Source organism: Columba livia, chromosome 10 (assembly GCF_036013475.1).
Source record: "Columba livia isolate bColLiv1 breed racing homer chromosome 10, bColLiv1.pat.W.v2, whole genome shotgun sequence".
Taxonomy (NCBI): domain Eukaryota; kingdom Metazoa; phylum Chordata; class Aves; order Columbiformes; family Columbidae; genus Columba; species Columba livia.
Window position 1 is genome coordinate 2,268,240 of NC_088611.1, and position 9,475 is coordinate 2,277,714.

Consider the following 9,475-nt stretch of genomic DNA (forward strand, 5'->3'; position numbering starts at 1 on the left):
ACAGGCGTTGAGCTACTGTGTAAATCTTTTCATGAGCAGTTTCTTGGTCCATCTCATGATGTATCGTAATGTGGCCCGGCTTGCTTCCAGTAAATGGCATCCTTGGTCCCGTGGTAAGCTCAGCACCATCCTTTATTCAGCCTTCTCCACAGGGAAGAGTCTGAAAAAACATGGTAATGGGGAAGATGACCAGTGTTTACAATAAGCTAATGGGCACCCCAGCTGTTCTGGTAGGTTGTGTAATCTCGGGGAGAAAATCCAGTGCCTTGAGGAGAAGCAACACCAATTATCCTCTTTACGGTACCGCTGTTAGAAGATGCATTTTCATCTGTGCGCGTGGTCATATTTAAATCCTCCGATCTGTCTTTTCTGAATTACTTGCTCATCGCAGAAGGGCCTAGTGGATTTGTATTTTAACCGGAGGAAATATCTCTTGAATGCATCTTGAGTTTGGAAGTCTGATTTGGCTCAATTAGAATGTGATTAGGTTTTCTGTCTCCATTGTAGAGGCTGTAAGTGCTCTGGAGAAACATTTAATGTTGAAGGCTGGCCTGCTGGGTTTGGCCGAAATGTAGCTAGAAATATGCAATGCTCTGAGAAATTCCAGGACTCCCACTAGGTCACAAAATTTTCTCTCAACTAGAGCATTTCATCAAGTTCCCAGTAACATGTTTCCATGTATCGCAAGCATTATTGCTTGGAAATCCACCAGCTTTGCAATGAGCTGAGAGTATTTATTCTACGTGCTGGATGGCATTCTCTTAGTAGAGAGGTCTGATGAAAACCATTTCCATCCCTTCTGGGTTTCAGCCTGTATTTGTGTTACGTACAGTTGTTTTCCTGTATGGTACATGCTTTAGATGAGATAAATGTCGTTACATCCCGTCTAATTCTATTAATTACAATATCTTTAACCTGACATGATAGAATATGTTCAAGATCCAGTCAATTAAATCTGGGCTAAAGTAGAAATTAGCTATACTTTAAGAAGAACACTTGGCATAATTCAAAACATTACAGACAGAAGATCTTAAAAATCCCTGAGCTGGTCATCTTGTTATAACCAAACTAATTGGGAACTCTATGATAATGGCTCACTTCAGTATGTCTTAACTGTTCTTACAAAGATTTAAAGTTATCTAGCTAGTCTTCTTATGGAATATCGCTTTTCTGGCTGGGAATACAGGAAGCTTCACTTAATCAAAACTGAGATTTGCAGTGCACCTGTTCTCTGGTCTGAAACTGCCTGACAGCACAACCGGAATCTCCCAGCAGACCTTTCCTGGCTTTGGCACGGTGGTTTTGAGTGCCTTTTTAAGAGGTAATTCAACAAATCATTTAATGAATCATTTTCAACTGAAAGAACAGTGTGATTTGCATAGGGAAGCAAAAAAACTCTTCCTTTGCTACCACTCGAGTCTAAAGATGTTGATAATACAGTAATTTTGTAGTAAAATGAGGCACTAGTGTTCCGTGGGGTCTCAGCATAGTCAATATTTTTGATCCTATGACGTGCTGGATCCCCTAAACCCCCACTTATCCTCAGATGTGTATGATTCAAGCTGATTTTGTGTGTCTTCTCAGTGAGTGCCTTGCCGTCCAGTTTTTTTTAATGAGAAATTTGGGAAGCAGACCTTACATATTCTGCGTTGTGGACCTCCCAGCTGCTTCTCTGTGTGGCGTGAAGGGTTGTCTGTGCCCTGTGTGACATCCTGCCCATCCGGTCCCTGTGGGAGTGCTGTGCTGGACAGGGAGGTGTCTGTGTCTTCATGGCTTCTTAAAGAAATTAAAGGTCCTTCAAAGTCCTAAAGGCTGCAAGTAGGGGCTCAGTAGGTGTTTCTGAAAATATTTGGGTGCCCTGGGCTCATGTAGTTCCCATTGCTGTTCAGTCGAAGGCGTGTTAAGCACCTCAGTGGCTTGATGGAACTTGTCTGCTGGGAGCTGCCAAAGGCTCCGCAGATGGTACCTGCTGGGCTCATCACTCCATGTCCAGTGCTTTAACCACTAGAGGACACTGCCTCGTTGTGATTAGGGAAGTGAATCATTACACCTTTAAAATGCCAAAAAGCAGGGGTTGTCTTTCTGTTGGCTTAGCTTAATCTCAGATGAGATATTTTATTTTGCACTGTAACTATCTGCAGTGCTGCCACGTGCTCTGATTCTCCTTTGGGCTCAACAGGTGCCCCAAGACTGACAGCTGTGCCGCCCTTGCTGGGGGGAAAGCCCAGACCTGTCTGACTGCCCAGTGCCCCAGAGACAGCACAGAATCTTAGAATGTCAGGGGTTGGAAGGGACCCGGAAAGCTCATCCAGTGCAATCCCCCCATGGAGCAGGAACACCCAGATGAGGTTACACAGGAAGGTGTCCAGGCGGGTTGGAATGTCTGCACAGAAGGAGACTCCACAACCTCCCTGGGCAGCCTGGGCCAGGCTCTGCCACCCTCACCAGGAACAAGTTTCCTCTCAAATTTAAGTGGAACCTCCTGTGTTCCAGTTTGCACCCATTGCCCCTTGTCCTGTCACTGGTTGTCACCAGAAGAGCCTGGCTCCATCCTCCTGACACTCCCCCTTTCCATATTGATCCCCAGGAATGAGTCCCCCCTCAGTCTCCTCTTGTCCAGCTCCAGAGCCCCAGCTCCCTCAGCCTTTCCTCACACGGGAGATGCTCCACTCCCTTCAGCATCTTGGTGGCTGCGCTGGACTCTCTCCAGCAGTTCCCTGTCCTGCTGGAACTGAGGGGCCACAACTGGACACAATATTCCAGGTGTGGTCTCCCCAGGGCAGAGTAGAGGGGCAGGAGAATCTCTCTGACCTACTGACCACTCCCTTCTAATAGGAGCAGAGCGACTCTGGGAGACCCTGCAGTACTGAGAGCTGTATGTCGGTCAGGTGAGCTCATCTCGCCATGCTGCTGTCTGGGAGGGAGCACAGAGACACGGGCCCTTTTCTCCCGGTTTGGGATTCTCCAGAGGGACAGACTGGTGGTGGCAGGGTTGGTGTGATGATCTCACGCTGTGCTGGGGCAGAAGTGGGAGGTCACCCAGTGGACGATGCTCTGGACTGTGGGCAGCGCTGGCAGGGGGAGCAGAGCTGCGCTTGCTCTGGGAAGGGAAGGGAGAAAGTACAATCCCTCTTCTGTCTTCATCTCAGACAAGCTTCAAAAGTAGGTTGTCCATCACAAAGCTTTTATTTCTGTAGTTGGGTCCAAACAGGAGAATCTAGAGATGCTTCAGGGTAAATGGATAGAATTTGCTGCTGCTTTCACTGATCAGAGTATTTAATTGTACCTCATCCCTTGGTGGTAGCAGGAACATTTCTAGATTTTTAAGTATTGTGATTACCCTCACAGAGCTGCTGTAACCATGACAAATACCTGAATATAGCAGTATATATTCTTGTGTGAAATCCCACAACTCATTTCCATTGCATCATGAACTTACTGAGCTGGGAAGTTGTCCCTCATGAATCAGATAAATGCATCTCCTCCAAGAGCTGCTTATTTTCTTGTACCTTGTGCATCGCGTGCCCTGCAGATTGGAAAGAGGTAATTTGCTGGGTTAAGTTACAGAACTGGCTCAGTTAAGTCGCTGTGAGTCACTGAGGTGTCGAAGAGCAAATTCAGCTTTGATGAAGTGGTGTTGTAACTGTGAGATGGGGTCATCTGGAAGTGTTCATCAGCCAGTTCCTGTGCAGTGTCAGTTCTGGGGTATCCATGCACATTGCATAAAAACTGCTTTTATCTGCAGCACATCTCGCTGCTTTTCAGCAGCTCCCTCCATGATGAACGTTCATACTAGTCTCTGCTCTCCGTAAATACAACTTAGCCCAAATACCCCTTTTATGTGGAAAATCTGGTATTGTTATATTAAAAATGGAGATGCAAAGAACCTCATGGAAGTTTAAAAAGCTTAAAAATAGTAGAATTGTCTGAAGGTAGATGAAAGTTACAGTCCAGATGTGAGCCCTGGTGAACACCACTGGCAGGGGCTATGTCGGGAAGGTAAACTGGCATGTTTTTCCCTTCCTAGGAAACATTTCTGTGCTTTAGTCCAAGTATCTACGCAGATTTCCTTGCTGAATGCTGCCAGCAAGCACCACTTCACTTATAAATGCATGATAGCTTTATTAATTTCCATTATTAGAATTGCAGTGAATTATTTTATTGTACGCTGAACAGTTCTTCTGTTGTTTCGAAGTGTTTTACTGCAAAGGTCTCTTGAGGTTTGAGTCTGACTGAAAGACAGCCAGATGGGAAACATCTTTTTGACTGACAAATGCCTGAGATTTGTAGCCCTGAAGCTTCTGGGAAAAACAGGGGAAGCTCAGAACACGATGCTGCTTGGAAATGCGAATGTCACGAATGGGTAGCTAATAATTGTCCATGTATGGAAACACACAGAGCTTGATCACTTTTATACAGCTGGAGGCCCAAATCAATTCCATAAGCAATGATAAATATTTTGGTTTGTGTTCATTTTATTAGGAGAGCATTGGGTTTGCCTTTAAAACTTGCAGCAGGACTGTGTAAAACTCTTCTCCATTGAACCGGACAGTAGGTGGTTTTTGCTGAGGCCAGCGTTCCGTGCAGGTTTATCCCTGGCTGTACCCCTGTTGGTGGTGGTTTTGAACCTGAGCTGGCTCCTCTCCACGGGGATGTTGCTCCCAGCTCCCTGGCTGCTAATGCAGCTCCATGCAGTTCCAATAACATTTAGTGCAGTAGCTGCTCTCATTTAAGCGCAGCTAATGCGAGGGGAGTTAACTTGAGTGCAGCAAACTCGAGTTGAATCTGTGATGAAAACAGCCTTAAATGCGTATGTTCAATAGGTTCTGCGTATGTTCACAAAATTAAAAGAAAAACAATAAAATCACCCCGCAGACACCAACGGGCAAGGCGCCCGGATCAACACAGTTGAATGATGAGCTGAGGTGTCACCACGGAGCAGAGCTGCGGTACAAGGGACGGCCTGGGCCCCACCGTGCTACGGCTGCTGGGGAGCACCAGCTGCCCGCCAAACCCTGTTTGGGGTGCGCAGAGCACCAGCCGCCCGCCAAGCCCCGTTTTTGGTGCACAGAGCTGGGGAAGCCCTGAGGGACTGTCTGTGTGGCTTAACAGGCTCTTTCCCTTTGTGTTCTCTGTCAATGCAGGTTCATTTCCTTCCAGTGATATATTTTCTGTGTGACCAAACGTTTCTTGGTCCTCTTCGAGCCAAGGAATAGTGGAATGCTACCGCACTCCTGGTTTATATACTGGACTTGAACTGCAACCCACAGCCAGTGGGCACGGGGATCCCAGCACCTGAAGATATTTGGGAAACGGAGCTGGACGGAGCAGAAAGGGACTTGTGCGCGGGTCTCTTGGCAAGAGCTGTCAGAAATTGTTCTGGCCAGCTTCATGCCTGCAGCCAGATTGTAGCAGTGGCATAACCATGGGTGCCAAGAATTTTGGTCCTGTCTGGTTTAGAGTATTGAAGTAGTTCAAGGTAGGTGAGAGAGAAAAGAGCCTAGATGAGTTTTATGATGCTTTTCAGTTAAGTTCTGCAGCGTTTGCTGTTATTTGCATTGTCTCCTTTGAATGTCACCCTGTTGTAGAGTCAGGTTATCTAGAGGAATTAAACTCTGATTAAATTCTGTGCTAAAATGAGTAAGCGTATTGGGATCATTTAGCACTAAATCACAGTGATGTTACATTACGCCCCGAAAAAACAGTCCAAAAATTACTTGTTTAGAAATATTTTAGAAATTATTGTAGGTGCCTGCTTTTTAATGTCTTCCGACGTGTACTTTGAAAGTGATTTATCAGTGCCTTCATATATTTCTCTTTTGCTTGGAATATAGCAGGACTAGATCTTTGATATTTAGATCCATATAGTTGTTCTTGGAATTTTTCTTTGGCTGAAGATTTTGGCACCGATGATACTTTGTGAAACAGCCCTGTGTCTGGATCTCATTCATCACAGATCTCAAAAAGAAATGTCTTTTGGCTTTCAGATAGGGCCGTGGAATTTTTCAAAGGATGAATTTGAACCATAAAGTGGATGTGCATTTAAGTATAACTTCCTTAAATATGCAGAGCTTACGTATGGATCAGATTTGCCTACATTCCGTTAATGGTAAGTGTAAATTTTAAATGTATTATAGGCAATGGGATGTGAACCTTTATATGAGTTTAATTACGACAGCTGGAAGGGTCCTGGCTGACACAATGTAATAGGTGTTCTCTGATCTTGATGCCTCTGGTGCTGGGAATGTGTTCATGGGCCGTGCTCTGTCCTGCTGCATTTCTACCTCCAGTGTGTAACATGAAGCTTGTCTGTGTCTCACATCAGGTTCAGGGCTTATCACTTTAACTGGAGTGTGGTTATTGGAGCCGGTATTTGCTTTAGATGGGTCACTGAAATTATGAAGTAGGGTATTGGGTTGTGTTGAAGCAACTGAGCTCATATTGGCAAAGCCTGGCAGTTCTGGTTTGGAACCGTTAGATTTACGTATTTTTTTTGTCTTGATCCTGACCTAAATCACCAGCATTTGGGGACAAGAAATGAATTAAGTCTTGTCTCTGTACTGACTAAATCCCTGGCCTCTGCTGAGCGTACCATTAACAGAGCCAGCAGTGGTCATGTCTTTCCTTGAGACTATCATAAATTGCGTTTACTAATGGCAGATTATATACATTTCAGCCAAGTCTTTATCAGCACTTAGGCCAGACACCAGATAAACAGTTGGCCGCATTTCTGGCCTCTCATAAAATTGTACAGGAAACTTGAACTCAGTTTTGCGGTTTAAACGCTTAAAAAACGAGCTGGTTCCTCAGCGGTGCAAACTGGGGATGCTGCCTGAAGCCAAAGCCGTTCCACTGCCGCGGATCCGAGGAGGATCCCGAATGGAACCAAGTGACCACACGTGTGGTGTCACCGTCGGTGAGGGACACCAGGGCCGCTCCAGCCAAGTCAGCCAGTGCCGCCTTTCTGCTCTTTTTCTGGTTTGTTTTGGGTTTCTTTTCAAGTCTTTGAAATACTTTTTGACATCTGCTCTTCATTACACAACAATACAGCTGTCTTTTTAGGAAAAAGAGACGTTTTTCATTATTCACGTCGAAGTTAACAAACACATTTTAAAGCGCCCACAGTAACTGCAAGGGATTTGCTTTCAGGTGATTTGGCTGTACAGCCGAGTCCAAATACAACACTGTTTTCTGTTCCATGTCTACGTTTACCTTGGTCACAACTAAACCCAGGTTTTTATCAGAGCTCCTGGGTTTGTTTTTTATTTAAGAAATACTTCGACTTTGTCTGGATGGGCGACATGAAACTCTGGCAGGAAATCTGAACCTCATGGTACTTCACGTACCGAGCTGGTTGGTAAAAGCATTTTGCTTGTTCTTTGTGGGGACAACGCGGTTGTGTTGGGGCTTTTCCCTTTCCCGTCAAAGGGGTTGTGTGAAGTTTTTGAAGAAGAAGGGTCTGAACTCAACAGGTCCCGCTTCTGTAAGAGAAGGCTGGGGGTTGGTTTTTGTGTTTTAGGAAAGTTGTTAAGCTTTTAGTGAACAAGGATAGGGCAACATTTTCTACCGAAAATACTTGCCATCTTGGCATTTCAGTTGTTTCTTGATACTTCCAATTCTTCACTTTTAGTTTTGTATATGCAGGGGATCTCTGGGACAATCAGAGAAAATTGTAACCTTTAAAATATAAATTCCCCTTTTAGCACTGCCAGAAGTTTGTTGGTTTTGATTTTGTTTTCTTCTTTTTAAAAAAAGCTGTATTTCTGGGTGACAAGGCAGTTTCCTAGAGCACACAACCGCCTTTGATGAGGACAGCTCACCTGGAGCTGTGCCTGTGACTTGGTGAGTGGATAGCTGAGATTTTCCTGTACCCCTGACAACTTCTGGAACTGGGACCCCAGGCCTTCCAACCTGTATTGCTGCATCTTTTCCAAAGAGAAAAATAAAACAAATGAGCAAGTAAAAGTGAAAAGATTTAAAGTCATCTGTAAAAATATATGGAGGGCAATCTGGATCTAACCCATGCCCTGCGAGCTGCAAAGCTGTGCGTAGCCGTGGAAGTGTCTGTGCTATCGGTGTCTTTATTCTGTTAATTAGAGGTACAGAACCTGGCTAGTAGCTCTGTTACTGAAAACTCCTAATAAATTTGATCCCTCTTTTCCAGTAAAAAGCAAATATTGGAAGAACAATGAGAAAGCTCCTGTCCTAACAGGGCAGAGGAGCTTTAGCTGTAAAGAACATGGCTTTCTCATCCCCAGCCAAAGCATTTTGATAAAATGAGAGGCAGTGTGTCCCTGGGCTTGTATTTCCCTGCTCATGGCTGCAAGTCTGCGCTCTCAAAGTATCCGAGGCTTATCTTGCAGGCACGGGTGTCTGCGACTGGGGTGGGTTAGAAGGGGGTGGTCAGTAGGTCAGAGAGGTTCTCCTGCCCCTCTGCTCTGCCCTGGGGAGACCACATCTGGAATATTGTGTCCAGTTGTGGCCCCTCAGTTCCAGCAGGACAGGGAACTGCTGGAGAGAGTCCAGCGCAGCCACCAAGATGCTGAAGGGAGTGGAGCATCTCCCGTGTGAGGAAAGGCTGAGGGAGCTGGGGCTCTGGAGCTGGACAAGAGGAGACTGAGGGGGGACTCATTCATGGGGATCAATATGGAAAGGGGGAGTGTCAGGAGGATGGAGCCAGGCTCTTCTCAGTGACAACCAATGACAGGACAAGGGGCAATGGGTGCAAACTGGAACACAGGAGGTTCCACTGAAAGATGAGAAGAGACTTGTTCGTGGTGAGGGTGGCAGAGCCTGGCCCAGGCTGCCCAGGGAGGTTGTGGAGTCTCCTTCTGTGCAGACATTCCAACCCGCCTGGACACCTTCCTGTGTAACCTCATCTGGGTGTTCCTGCTCCATGGGGGGATTGCACTGGATGAGCTTTCCAGGGCCCTTCCAACCCCTGACATTCTGGGATCCTGTGATTCTGTGACTGCTCTATGAGCCGGGCTCTGCAGTGTGCTCTCATCCATCCCCTTTCGGAGAGTTTCTGTGTCCTGACCCTCACACACCCAACAGAAAATGAGTGCTCTGAATTTGTAGCATGTCAAGGTGTTGCTGGGCTGGAGTGGGACAGTGCCCAGAGCCGCAGGGCCACGAGCTGGCTCCCTTTGGCTAGTTCTTTGTAGTTGAACAGTATTTGCTTTATTTTATAGTGCTGACAGCTGCAGTTTGAGAAGAAAGCCCGAGCTCTGGACTCATCCCAGCCCCAGCGGCTCCAGGCGGGGTGGCTTCTGCAGAGCTCTCTGGGCAGCCCGGTGTGTTCTCCAACCCGCGCTGGGGTCAGCTCCTTGTCCAGCCCCCCCAGCACTTCTGTGCCGTGTGTTCCTTTGGCCAGGAGTCATTTTGGGGCTCCATCCTAACAGTCCTAGCACAGGATGGCAGTGTTAGTCCCCAGAGCGATGGGTTACCTGCTGTCAGCCTGTGCTTTTCCATG